Genomic DNA, 14038 nt, shown 5'->3' with positions numbered 1-14038 from the left:
GGGGGATTTAGTGGCAGATATTGAAAAGTATAATCACTTTAAAATAACTTGTTCTTCATAGACAACATTAAAGCAAGTGTGGTTTTATGGTATATACTGTATCACACTGACGTCCAAAATCTGTCATAGGTTAGTATGTCGTCCAAAATCAGTCAAAAAAGTCATAGGTTAGTATGTCGTCTGAAATATGACAAAAAAGTCATAGGTTAGTATGTCGTCCAAAATCAGTCAAAAAAGTCATAGGTTAGTATGTCGTCCAAAATGTGAGAAAAAAGTCATAGGTTAGTATGTCGTCCAAAATCAGTCAAAAAAGTCATAGGTTAGTATGTCGATCAAAATATGACAAAAAAGTCATAGGTTAGTATGTCGATCAAAATGTGACAAAAAAGCCAAAGGTTAGTATGTCGTCCAAAATCAGTCAAAAAAGTCATAGGTTAGTATGTCGTCTGAAATATGACAAAAAAGTCATAGGTTAGTATGTCGTCCAAAATCAGTCAAAAAAGTCATAGGTTAGTATGTCGTCTGAAATGTGACAAAAAAGTCATAGGTTAGTATGCCGTCCAAAATGTGACAAAAAAGTCATAGGTTAGTATGTCGTCCAAAATGTGACAAAAAAGCCATAGGTTAGTATGTCGATCAAAATATGACAAAAAACTCATAGGTTAGTATGTCGATCAAAATGTGACAAAAAAGTCATAGGTTAGTATGTCGTCTGAAATATGACAAAAAAGTCATAGGTTAGTATGTCGTCCAAAATGTGAGAAAAAAGTCATAGGTTAGTATGTCGTCCAAAATGAGACAAAAAAGTCATAGGTTAGTATGTCGTCCAAAATCAGTCAAAAAAGTCATAGGTTAGTATGTCGTCCAAAATCAGTCAAAAAAGTCATAGGTTAGTATGTCGTCTGAAATATGACAAAAAACTCATAGGTTAGTATGTCGTCCAAAATCAGTCAAAAAACTCATAGGTTAGTATGTCGTCCAAAATGTGACAAAAAAGTCATAGGTTAGTACGTCGTCCAAAATGTGACAAAAAAGTCATAGGTTAGTATGTCGTCCAAAATCAGTCAAAAAAGTCATAGGTTAGTATGTCGTCCAAAATGTGACAAAAAAGCCATAGGTAAGTATGTCGTCCAAAATCAGTCAAAAAAGTCATAGGTTAGTATGTCGATCAAAATGTGACGAAAAAGTCATAGGTTAGTATGTCGTCCAAAATCAGTCAAAAAAGTCATAGGTTAGTATGTCGTCCAAAATGTGACAAAAAAGCCATAGGTAAGTATGTCGTCCAAAATCAGTCAAAAAAGTCATAGGTTAGTATGTCGTCCAAAATCAGTCAGAAAAGTCATAGGTTAGTATGAGTCCAAAAACAGTCAAAAATGTCATAGGTTAGTATGTCGTCCAAAATCAGTCAAAAAAGTCATAGGTTAGTATGTCGTCCAAAATCAGTCAAAAAAGTCATAGGTTAGTATGCCGTCCAAAATCAGTCAAAAAAGTCATAGGTTAGTATGTCGATCAAAATGTGACAAAAAAGTCATAGGTTAGTATGTTGTTCAAAATGTGACAAAAAAGTCATAGGTTAGTATGTCGTCCAAAATCAGTCAAAAAAGTCATAGGTTAGTATGTCGTCCAAAATCAGTCAAAAAAGTCATAGGTAAGTATGTCGTCCAAAATGTGACAATAAAGCCATAGGTTAGTATGTCGATCAAAATGTAACAAAAAAGTCATAGGTTAGTATGTTGTCCAAAATCAGTCAAAAAAGTCATAGGTTAGTATGTCGTCCAAAATCAGTCAAAAAAGTCATAGGTAAGTATGTCGTCTGAAATATGACAAAAAAGTCATAGGTTAGTATGTCGTCCAAAATGTGACAAAAGTCATAGGTTAGTATGTCGTCCAACATGTGACAAAAAAGTCATAGGTTAGTATGTCGTCCAAAATCAGTCAAAAAAGTCATAGGTTAATATGTCGTCCAAAATCAGTCAAAAAAGTCATACGTTAGTATGTCGTCTGAAATATGACAAAAAAGTCATAGGTTAGTATGTCATCCAAAATCAGTCAAAAAAGTCATAGGTTAGTATGTCGTCTGAAATATGACAAAAAAGTCATAGGTTAGTATGTCGTCCAAAATCAGTCAAAAAAGTCATAGGTTAGTATGTCGTCCAAAATGTGACAAAAAAGTCATAGGTTAGTATGTTGTTCAAAATATGACAAAAAAGTCATAGGTTAGTATGTCGTCTGAAATATGACAAAAAACTCATAGGTTAGTATGTCGTCCAAAATCAGTCAAAAAACTCATAGGTTAGTATGTCGTCCAAAATGTGACAAAAAAGTCATTGGTTAGTATGTCGTCCAAAATCAGTCAAAAAAGTCATAGGTTAGTATGTCGTCCAAAATGTGACAAAAAAGCCATTGGTAAGTATGTCGTCCAAAATCAGTCAAAAAAGTCATAGGTTAGTATGTCGATCAAAATGTGACGAAAAAGTCATAGGTTAGTATGTCGTCCAAAATCAGTCAAAAAAGTCATAGGTTAGTATGTCGTCCAAAATGTGACAAAAAAGCCATAGGTAAGTATGTCGTCCAAAATCAGTCAAAAAAGTCATAGGTTAGTATGTTGTCCAAAATCAGTTAGAAAAGTCATAGGTTAGTATGTCGTCCAAAAACAGTCAAAAATGTCATAGGTTAGTATGTCGTCCAAAATCAGTCAAAAAAGTCATAGGTTAGTATGTCGTCCAAAATCAGTCAAAAAAGTCATAGGTTAGTATGCCGTCCAAAAACAGTCAAAAATGTCATAGGTTAGTATGTCGTCCAAAATTAGTCAAAAAAGTCATAGGTTAGTATGTCGTCCAAAATCAGTCAAAAAAGTCATAGGTTAGTATGTCGTTCAAAATATGACAAAAAAGTCATAGGTTAGTATGTCATCTGAAATATGACAAAAAAGTCATAGGTTAGTATGTCGTCCGAAATGTGACAAAAAAGTCATAGGTTAGTATGTCGTCCAAAATCAGTCAAAAAAGTCATAGGTTAGTATGTCGTTCAAAATATGACAAAAAAGTCATAGGTTAGTATGTCGATCAAAATGTGACAAAAAAGTCATAGGTTAGTATGTCTTCCAAAATGTGACAAAAAAGTCATAGGTAAGTATGTCGATCAAAATGTGACAAAAAAGTCATAGGTTAGTATGTCGTCTGAAATATAACAAAAAAGTCATAGGTTAGTATGTCGTCCAAAATGTGACAAAAAAGTCATAGGTTAGTATGTCGTCTGAAATATGACAAAAAAGTCATAGGTTAGTATGTCGTCCAAAATCAGTCAAAAAAGTCATAGGTTAGTATGTCGTCTGAAATGTGACAAAAAAGTCATAGGTTAGTATGTCGTCCAAAATGTGACAAAAAAGTCATAGGTTAGTATGTCGTCCAAAATGTGACAAAAAAGCCATAGGTTAGTATGTCGATCAAAATATGACAAAAAACTCATAGGTTAGTATGTCGTTCAAAATGTGACAAAAAAGTCATAGGTTAGTATGTCGTCTGAAATATGACAAAAAAGTCATAGGTTAGTATGTCGTCCAAAATGTGAGAAAAAAGTCATAGGTTAGTATGTCGTCCAAAATGAGACAAAAAAGTCATAGGTTAGTATGTCGTCCAAAATCAGTCAAAAAAGTCATAGGTTAGTATGTCGTCCAAAATCAGTCAAAAAAGTCATAGGTTAGTATGTCGTCTGAAATATGACAAAAAAGTCATAGGTTAGTATGTCGTCCAAAATCAGTCAAAAAAGTCATAGGTTAGTATGTCTTCCAAAATGTGACAAAAAAGTCATAGGTTAGTATGTTGTTCAAAATATGACAAAAAAGTCATAGGTTAGTATGTCGTCTGAAATATGACAAAAAACTCATAGGTTAGTATGTCGTCCAAAATCAGTCAAAAAACTCATAGGTTAGTATGTCGTCCAAAATGTGACAAAAAAGTCATTGGTTAGTATGTCGTCCAAAATCAGTCAAAAAAGTCATAGGTTAGTATGTCGTCCAAAATGTGACAAAAAAGCCATTGGTAAGTATGTCGTCCAAAATCAGTCAAAAAAGTCATAGGTTAGTATGTCGATCAAAATGTGACGAAAAAGTCATAGGTTAGTATGTCGTCTGAAATATGACAAAAAAGTCATAGGTTAGTATGTCGTCCAAAATGTGAGAAAAAAGTCATAGGTTAGTATGTCGTCCAAAATGAGACAAAAAAGTCATAGGTTAGTATGTCGTCCAAAATCAGTCAAAAAAGTCATAGGTTAGTATGTCGTCCAAAATCAGTCAAAAAAGTCATAGGTTAGTATGTCGTCTGAAATATGACAAAAAACTCATAGGTTAGTATGTCGTCCAAAATCAGTCAAAAAACTCATAGGTTAGTATGTCGTCCAAAATGTGACAAAAAAGTCATAGGTTAGTACGTCGTCCAAAATGTGACAAAAAAGTCATAGGTTAGTATGTCGTCCAAAATCAGTCAAAAAAGTCATAGGTTAGTATGTCGTCCAAAATGTGACAAAAAAGCCATAGGTAAGTATGTCGTCCAAAATCAGTCAAAAAAGTCATAGGTTAGTATGTCGATCAAAATGTGACGAAAAAGTCATAGGTTAGTATGTCGTCCAAAATCAGTCAAAAAAGTCATAGGTTAGTATGTCGTCCAAAATGTGACAAAAAAGCCATAGGTAAGTATGTCGTCCAAAATCAGTCAAAAAAGTCATAGGTTAGTATGTCGTCCAAAATCAGTCAGAAAAGTCATAGGTTAGTATGAGTCCAAAAACAGTCAAAAATGTCATAGGTTAGTATGTCGTCCAAAATCAGTCAAAAAAGTCATAGGTTAGTATGTCGTCCAAAATCAGTCAAAAAAGTCATAGGTTAGTATGCCGTCCAAAATCAGTCAAAAAAGTCATAGGTTAGTATGTCGATCAAAATGTGACAAAAAAGTCATAGGTTAGTATGTTGTTCAAAATGTGACAAAAAAGTCATAGGTTAGTATGTCGTCCAAAATCAGTCAAAAAAGTCATAGGTTAGTATGTCGTCCAAAATCAGTCAAAAAAGTCATAGGTAAGTATGTCGTCCAAAATGTGACAATAAAGCCATAGGTTAGTATGTCGATCAAAATGTAACAAAAAAGTCATAGGTTAGTATGTTGTCCAAAATCAGTCAAAAAAGTCATAGGTTAGTATGTCGTCCAAAATCAGTCAAAAAAGTCATAGGTAAGTATGTCGTCTGAAATATGACAAAAAAGTCATAGGTTAGTATGTCGTCCAAAATGTGACAAAAGTCATAGGTTAGTATGTCGTCCAACATGTGACAAAAAAGTCATAGGTTAGTATGTCGTCCAAAATCAGTCAAAAAAGTCATAGGTTAATATGTCGTCCAAAATCAGTCAAAAAAGTCATACGTTAGTATGTCGTCTGAAATATGACAAAAAAGTCATAGGTTAGTATGTCATCCAAAATCAGTCAAAAAAGTCATAGGTTAGTATGTCGTCTGAAATATGACAAAAAAGTCATAGGTTAGTATGTCGTCCAAAATCAGTCAAAAAAGTCATAGGTTAGTATGTCGTCCAAAATGTGACAAAAAAGTCATAGGTTAGTATGTTGTTCAAAATATGACAAAAAAGTCATAGGTTAGTATGTCGTCTGAAATATGACAAAAAACTCATAGGTTAGTATGTCGTCCAAAATCAGTCAAAAAACTCATAGGTTAGTATGTCGTCCAAAATGTGACAAAAAAGTCATTGGTTAGTATGTCGTCCAAAATCAGTCAAAAAAGTCATAGGTTAGTATGTCGTCCAAAATGTGACAAAAAAGCCATTGGTAAGTATGTCGTCCAAAATCAGTCAAAAAAGTCATAGGTTAGTATGTCGATCAAAATGTGACGAAAAAGTCATAGGTTAGTATGTCGTCCAAAATCAGTCAAAAAAGTCATAGGTTAGTATGTCGTCCAAAATGTGACAAAAAAGCCATAGGTAAGTATGTCGTCCAAAATCAGTCAAAAAAGTCATAGGTTAGTATGTTGTCCAAAATCAGTTAGAAAAGTCATAGGTTAGTATGTCGTCCAAAAACAGTCAAAAATGTCATAGGTTAGTATGTCGTCCAAAATCAGTCAAAAAAGTCATAGGTTAGTATGTCGTCCAAAATCAGTCAAAAAAGTCATAGGTTAGTATGCCGTCCAAAAACAGTCAAAAATGTCATAGGTTAGTATGTCGTCCAAAATTAGTCAAAAAAGTCATAGGTTAGTATGTCGTCCAAAATCAGTCAAAAAAGTCATAGGTTAGTATGTCGTTCAAAATATGACAAAAAAGTCATAGGTTAGTATGTCATCTGAAATATGACAAAAAAGTCATAGGTTAGTATGTCGTCCGAAATGTGACAAAAAAGTCATAGGTTAGTATGTCGTCCAAAATCAGTCAAAAAAGTCATAGGTTAGTATGTCGTTCAAAATATGACAAAAAAGTCATAGGTTAGTATGTCGATCAAAATGTGACAAAAAAGTCATAGGTTAGTATGTCTTCCAAAATGTGACAAAAAAGTCATAGGTAAGTATGTCGATCAAAATGTGACAAAAAAGTCATAGGTTAGTATGTCGTCTGAAATATAACAAAAAAGTCATAGGTTAGTATGTCGTCCAAAATGTGACAAAAAAGTCATAGGTTAGTATGTCGTCTGAAATATGACAAAAAAGTCATAGGTTAGTATGTCGTCCAAAATCAGTCAAAAAAGTCATAGGTTAGTATGTCGTCTGAAATGTGACAAAAAAGTCATAGGTTAGTATGTCGTCCAAAATGTGACAAAAAAGTCATAGGTTAGTATGTCGTCCAAAATGTGACAAAAAAGCCATAGGTTAGTATGTCGATCAAAATATGACAAAAAACTCATAGGTTAGTATGTCGTTCAAAATGTGACAAAAAAGTCATAGGTTAGTATGTCGTCTGAAATATGACAAAAAAGTCATAGGTTAGTATGTCGTCCAAAATGTGAGAAAAAAGTCATAGGTTAGTATGTCGTCCAAAATGAGACAAAAAAGTCATAGGTTAGTATGTCGTCCAAAATCAGTCAAAAAAGTCATAGGTTAGTATGTCGTCCAAAATCAGTCAAAAAAGTCATAGGTTAGTATGTCGTCTGAAATATGACAAAAAAGTCATAGGTTAGTATGTCGTCCAAAATCAGTCAAAAAAGTCATAGGTTAGTATGTCTTCCAAAATGTGACAAAAAAGTCATAGGTTAGTATGTTGTTCAAAATATGACAAAAAAGTCATAGGTTAGTATGTCGTCTGAAATATGACAAAAAACTCATAGGTTAGTATGTCGTCCAAAATCAGTCAAAAAACTCATAGGTTAGTATGTCGTCCAAAATGTGACAAAAAAGTCATTGGTTAGTATGTCGTCCAAAATCAGTCAAAAAAGTCATAGGTTAGTATGTCGTCCAAAATGTGACAAAAAAGCCATTGGTAAGTATGTCGTCCAAAATCAGTCAAAAAAGTCATAGGTTAGTATGTCGATCAAAATGTGACGAAAAAGTCATAGGTTAGTATGTCGTCCAAAATCAGTCAAAAAAGTCATAGGTTAGTATGTCGTCCAAAATGTGACAAAAAAGCCATAGGTAAGTATGTCGTCCAAAATCAGTCAAAAAAGTCATAGGTTAGTATGTTGTCCAAAATCAGTTAGAAAAGTCATAGGTTAGTATGTCGTCCAAAAACAGTCAAAAATGTCATAGGTTAGTATGTCGTCCAAAATCAGTCAAAAAAGTCATAGGTTAGTATGTCGTCCAAAATCAGTCAAAAAAGTCATAGGTTAGTATGCCGTCCAAAAACAGTCAAAAATGTCATAGGTTAGTATGTCGTCCAAAATTAGTCAAAAAAGTCATAGGTTAGTATGTCGTCCAAAATCAGTCAAAAAAGTCATAGGTTAGTATGTCGTTCAAAATATGACAAAAAAGTCATAGGTTAGTATGTCATCTGAAATATGACAAAAAAGTCATAGGTTAGTATGTCGTCCGAAATGTGACAAAAAAGTCATAGGTTAGTATGTCGTCCAAAATCAGTCAAAAAAGTCATAGGTTAGTATGTCGTTCAAAATATGACAAAAAAGTCATAGGTTAGTATGTCGATCAAAATGTGACAAAAAAGTCATAGGTTAGTATGTCTTCCAAAATGTGACAAAAAAGTCATAGGTAAGTATGTCGATCAAAATGTGACAAAAAAGTCATAGGTTAGTATGTCGTCTGAAATATGACAAAAAAGTCATAGGTTAGTATGTCGTCCAAAATGTGACAAAAAAGTCATAGGTTAGTATGTCGTCTGAAATATGACAAAAAAGTCATAGGTTAGTATGTCGTCCAAAATCAGTCAAAAAAGTCATAGGTTAGTATGTCGTCTGAAATCAGTCAAAAAAGTCATAGGTTAGTATGTCGTCCAAAATCAGTCAAAAAAGTCATAGGTTAATATGACGTCCAAAATCAGTCAAAAAAGTCATAGGTTAGTATGTTGTCCAAATATGACAAAAAAGTCATAGGTTAGTATGTTGTCCAAATATGACAAAAAAGTCATAGGTTAGTATGTCGTCCAAAATCAGTCAAAAAACTCATAGGTTAGTATGTCGTCCGAAATGTGACAAAAAAGTCATAGGTTAGTATGTCGTCCAAAATCAGTCAAAAAAGTCATAGGTTAGTATGTTGTTCAAAATATTACAAAAAAGTCATAGGTTAGTATGCTGTCCGAAATGTGACAAAAAAGTCATAGGTTAGTATGTCGTCCAAAATGTGACAAAAAAGTCATAGGTTAGTATGTCGTCCAAAATCAGTCAAAAAAGTCATACATTAGTATGTTGTTCAAAATATGACAAAAAAGTCATAGGTTAGTATGTCGTCCAAAATCAGTCAAAAATGTCATAGGTTAGTATGTCGTCCAAAATCAGTCAAAAAAGTCATAGGTTAGTATGTCGTCCAAAATCAGTCAAAAAAGTCATAGGTTAGTATGCCGTCCAAAATCAGTCAAAAAAGTCATAGGTTAGTATGTCGATCAAAATGTGACAAAAAAGTCATAGGTTAGTATGTTGTTCAAAATGTGACAAAAAAGTCATAGGTTAGTATGTCGTCCAAAATCAGTCAAAAAAGTCATAGGTTAGTATGTCGTCCAAAATCAGTCAAAAAAGTCATAGGTAAGTATGTCGTCCAAAATGTGACAATAAAGCCATAGGTTAGTATGTCGATCAAAATGTGACAAAAAAGTCATAGGTTAGTATGTTGTCCAAAATCAGTCAAAAAAGTCATAGGTTAGTATGTCGTCCAAAATCAGTCAAAAAAGTCATAGGTAAGAATGTCGTCTGAAATATGACAAAAAAGTCATAGGTTAGTATGTCGTCCAAAATGTGACAAAAGTCATAGGTTAGTATGTCGTCCAACATGTGACAAAAAAGTCATAGGTTAGTATGTCGTCCAAAATCAGTCAAAAAAGTCATAGGTTAATATGTCGTCCAAAATCAGTCAAAAAAGTCATACGTTAGTATGTTGTTCAAAATATGACAAAAAAGTCATAGGTTAGTATGTCGTCTGAAATATGACAAAAAACTCATAGGTTAGTATGTCGTCCAAAATCAGTCAAAAAAGTCATAGGTTAGTATGTCGTCTGAAATGTGACAAAAAAGTCATAGGTTAGTATGTCGTCCAAAATGTGACAAAAAAGTCATAGGTTAGTATGTCGTCCAAAATGTGACAAAAAAGCCATAGGTTAGTATGTCGATCAAAATATGACAAAAAACTCATAGGTTAGTATGTCGATCAAAATGTGACAAAAAAGTCATAGGTTAGTATGTCGTCTGAAATATGACAAAAAAGTCATAGGTTAGTATGTCGTCCAAAATGTGAGAAAAAAGTCATAGGTTAGTATGTCGTCCAAAATGAGACAAAAAAGTCATAGGTTAGTATGTCGTCCAAAATCAGTCAAAAAAGTCATAGGTTAGTATGTCATCCAAAATCAGTCAAAAAAGTCATAGGTTAGTATGTCGTCTGAAATATGACAAAAAAGTCATAGGTTAGTATGTCGTCCAAAATCAGTCAAAAAAGTCATAGGTTAGTATGTCGTCCAAAATGTGACAAAAAAGTCATAGGTTAGTATGTCGTCCGAAATGTGACAAAAGTCATAGGTTAGTATGTCGTCCAACATGTGACAAAAAAGTCATAGGTTAGTATGTCGTCCAAAATCAGTCAAAAAAGTCATAGGTTAATATGTCGTCCAAAATCAGTCAAAAAAGTCATACGTTAGTATGTTGTTTAAAATATGACAAAAAAGTCATAGGCTAGTATGTCGTCTGAAATATGACAAAAAAGTCAGAGGTTAGTATGTCGTCTGAAATATGACAAAAAAGTCATAGGTTAGTATGTCGTCCAAAATGTGACAAAAAAGTCATAGGTTAGTATGTCGTCCAAAATGTGACAAAAAAGCCATAGGTTAGTATGTCGTCTGAAATATGACAAAAAAGTCATAGGTTAGTATGTCGTCCAAAATGTGACAAAAAAGCCATAGGTTAGTATGTCGTCCGAAATATGACAAAAAAGTCATAGGTTAGTATGTCGTCCAAAATGTGACAAAAAAGTCATAGGTTAGTATGTCGTCCAAAATCAGTCAAAAAAGTCATAGGTTAGTATGTCGTCCGAAATGTGACAAAAAAGTCATAGGTTAGTATGTCGTCTGAAATATGACATAAAAGTCATAGGTTAGTATGTCGTCCAAAATCAGTCAAAAAAGTCATAGGTTAGTATGTCGTCCAAAATCAGTCAAAAAAGTCATAGGTTAGTATGTCGTCCAAAATGTGACAAAAAAGTCATAGGTTAGTATGTTGTCCAAAATGTGACAAAAAAGCCATAGGTTAGTTTGTCGATCAAAATATGACAAAAAAGTCATAGGTTAGTATGTTGATCAAAATGTGACAAAAAAGTCATAGGTTAGTATGTCTTCTGAAATATGACAAAAAAGTCATAGGTTAGTATGTCGTCCAAAATCAGTCAAAAAAGTCATAGGTTAGTATGTCATCTGAAATATGACAAAAAAGTCATAGGTTAGTATGTCGTCTGAAATATAACAAAAAAGTCATAGGTTAGTATGTCGTCCGAAATGTGACAAAAAAAGTCATAGGTTAGTATGTTGTCCACAATATGACATAGTCGGTCATCATCTACCGCTTTATCCTCCACCAGAGGGTCGCAGGGGTCAGCTACATCGGGCAATAGGTGGGGTACAGTTAGCCAGTCCATCGCAGGGCCACACACAGATTGAGACAAACAACCGTTCACTCTCACAGAGAGAACCCAAGCACACAAAGGGAGAACATGCAAACTCCATGCAGAAAAGCCCTTGTTCCAACCAGGCCTCGAACCCGGGTTTTCTCGCTGCAAGGCAAGAGTGCTATCCACTACAAAAACAGTCAAAAAAGTCATAGGTATGTCGTCCGAAATGTTACAAAAAAGTCATAGGTTAGGATGTCGTTCGAAATGTGACAAAAAAGTCATAGGTTAGTATGTCGTCCCAAAATCAGTCAAAAAAGACAGGTTAGTATGTCGTCTGAAATATGACAAAAAAGTCATAGGTTAGTATGTCGTCCAAAATCAGTCAAAAAGGTCATAGGTGAGTATGTCAATCAAAATATGACAAAAAAGTCATAGGTTAGTATGTCGATCAAAATGTGACAAAAAAGTCATAGGTTAGTATGTCGTCCAAAATATGACAAAAAAGTCATAGGTTAGTATGTCGTCTGAAATATGACAAAAAAGTTATAGGTTAGTATGTCGTCCAAAATGTGACAAAAAAGTCATAGGTTAGTATGTCATCCAAAATCAGTCAAAAAAGCCATAGGTTAGTATGTCGATCAAAATGTGACAAAAAAGTCATAGGTTAGTATGTCGTCCAAAATCAGTCAAAAAAGTCTTAGGTTAGTATGTCGTCCAAAATGTGACAAAAAAGCCATAGGTTAGTATGTCGTCTGAAATATGACAAAAAAGTCATAGGTTAGTATGTCGTCCAAAATGTGACAAAAAAGCCATAGGTTAGTATGTCGTCCAAAATCAGTCAAAAAAGTCATAGGTTAGTATGTCGTCCAAAATGTGACAAAAAAGCCATAGGTTAGTATGTCGTCCGAAATATGACAAAAAAGTCATAGGTTAGTATGTCGTCCAAAATGTGACAAAAAAGCCATAGGTTAGTATGTCGTCTGAAATATGACAAAAAAGTCATAGGTTAGTATGTCGTCCGAAATGTGACAAAAAAGTCATAGGTTAGTATGTCGTCTGAAATATGACAAAAAAGTCATAGGTTAGTATGTCGTCCGAAATGTGACAAAAAAGTCATAGGTTAGTATGTCGTCTGAAATATGACAAAAAAGTCATAGGTTAGTATGTTGTCCAAAATGTGACAAAAAAGTCATAGGTTAGTACGCGTCCAAAATGTGATAAAAAAGTCATAGGTTAGTATGTTGTCCAAAATGTGACAAAAAAGCCATAGGTTAGTATGTCGATCAAAATATGACAAAAAAGTCATAGGTTAGTATGTCGATCAAAATGTGACAAAAAAGTCATAGGTTAGTATGTCGTCTGAAATGTGACAAAAAAGTCATAGGTTAGTATGTCATCTGAAATATGACAAAAAAGTCATAGGCTAGTATGTCGTCTGAAATATGACAAAAAGTCATAGGTTAGTATGTCGTCCAAAATCAGTCAAAAAAGTCATAGGTTAGTATGTTGTTCAAAATATGACAAAAAAGTCATAGGCTAGTATGTCGTCTGAAATATGACAAAAAAGTCATAGGTTAGTATGTCGTCTGAAATATGACAAAAAAGTCATAGGTTAGTATGTCGTCCGAAATGTGACAAAAAAGTCATAGGTTAGTATGTCGTCCAAAAACAGTCAAAAAAGTCATAGGTTAGTATGTCGTCCAAAAACAGTCAAAAAAGTCATAGGTTAGTATGTCATCCAAAATCAGTCAAAAAAGTCATAGTTTAGTATGTCGTTCAAAATATGACAAAAAAGTCATAGGTTAGTATGTCGTCCAAAATGTGACAAAAAGCCATAGGTTAGTATGTCGTCCAAAATCAGTCAAAAAAGTCATAGGTTAGTTTGTCGTCCAAAATGTGACCAAAAGGTCATAGGTTAGTATGTCGTCCAAAATCAGTCAAAAAAGTCATAGGTTAGTATGTCGTCCAAAATCAGTCAAAAAAGTCATAGGTTAGTATGTCGTCCAAAATCAGTCAAAAAAGTCATACGTTAGTATGTTGTTCAAAATATGACAAAAAAGTCATAGGTTAGTATGTCGTCTGAAGTATGACAAAAAAGTCATAGGTTAGTATGTCGTCCAAATTCAGTCAAAAAAGTCATAGGTTAGTATGTCGTCTGAAATATGACAAAAAAGTCATAGGTTAGTATGTCGTCTGAAATATGACAAAAAAGTCATAGGTTAGTATGTCGTCCAAAATCAGTCAAAAAAGTCATAGGTTAGTATGTCGTCTGAAATCAGTCAAAAAGTCATAGGTTAGTATGTCGTCCAAAATCAGTCAAAAAAGTCATAGGTTAGTATGTCGTCCAAAATCAGTCAAAAAAGTCATAGGTTAGTATGTCGTCCAAAATCAGTCAAAAAAGTCATAGGTTAGTATGTTGTTCAAAATATTACAAAAAAGTCATAGGTTAGTATGCTGTCCGAAATGTGACAAAAAAGTCATAGGTTAGTATGTCGTCCAAAATGTGACAAAAAAGTCATAGGTTAGTATGTCGTCCGAAATGTGACAAAAAAGTCATAGGTTAGTATGTCGTCCAAAATCAGTCAAAAAAGTCATACATTAGTATGTTGTTCAAAATATGACAAAAAAGTCATAGGTTAGTATGTCGTCCAAAATCAGTCAAAAAAGTCATACGTTAGTATGTTGTTCAAAATATGACAAAAAAGTCATAGGTTAGTATGTTGTCCAAAATCAGTCAAAAAAGTCATAGGTTAGTATGTTGTTCAAAATATTACAAAAAAGTCATAGGTTAGTATGTCGTCCAAAATC

Source organism: Solea solea, chromosome 12, assembly GCF_958295425.1.
Source record: "Solea solea chromosome 12, fSolSol10.1, whole genome shotgun sequence".
NCBI classification, from domain to species: Eukaryota; Metazoa; Chordata; class Actinopteri; order Pleuronectiformes; family Soleidae; genus Solea; species Solea solea.
This window is presented reverse-complemented; position numbering follows the sequence as displayed.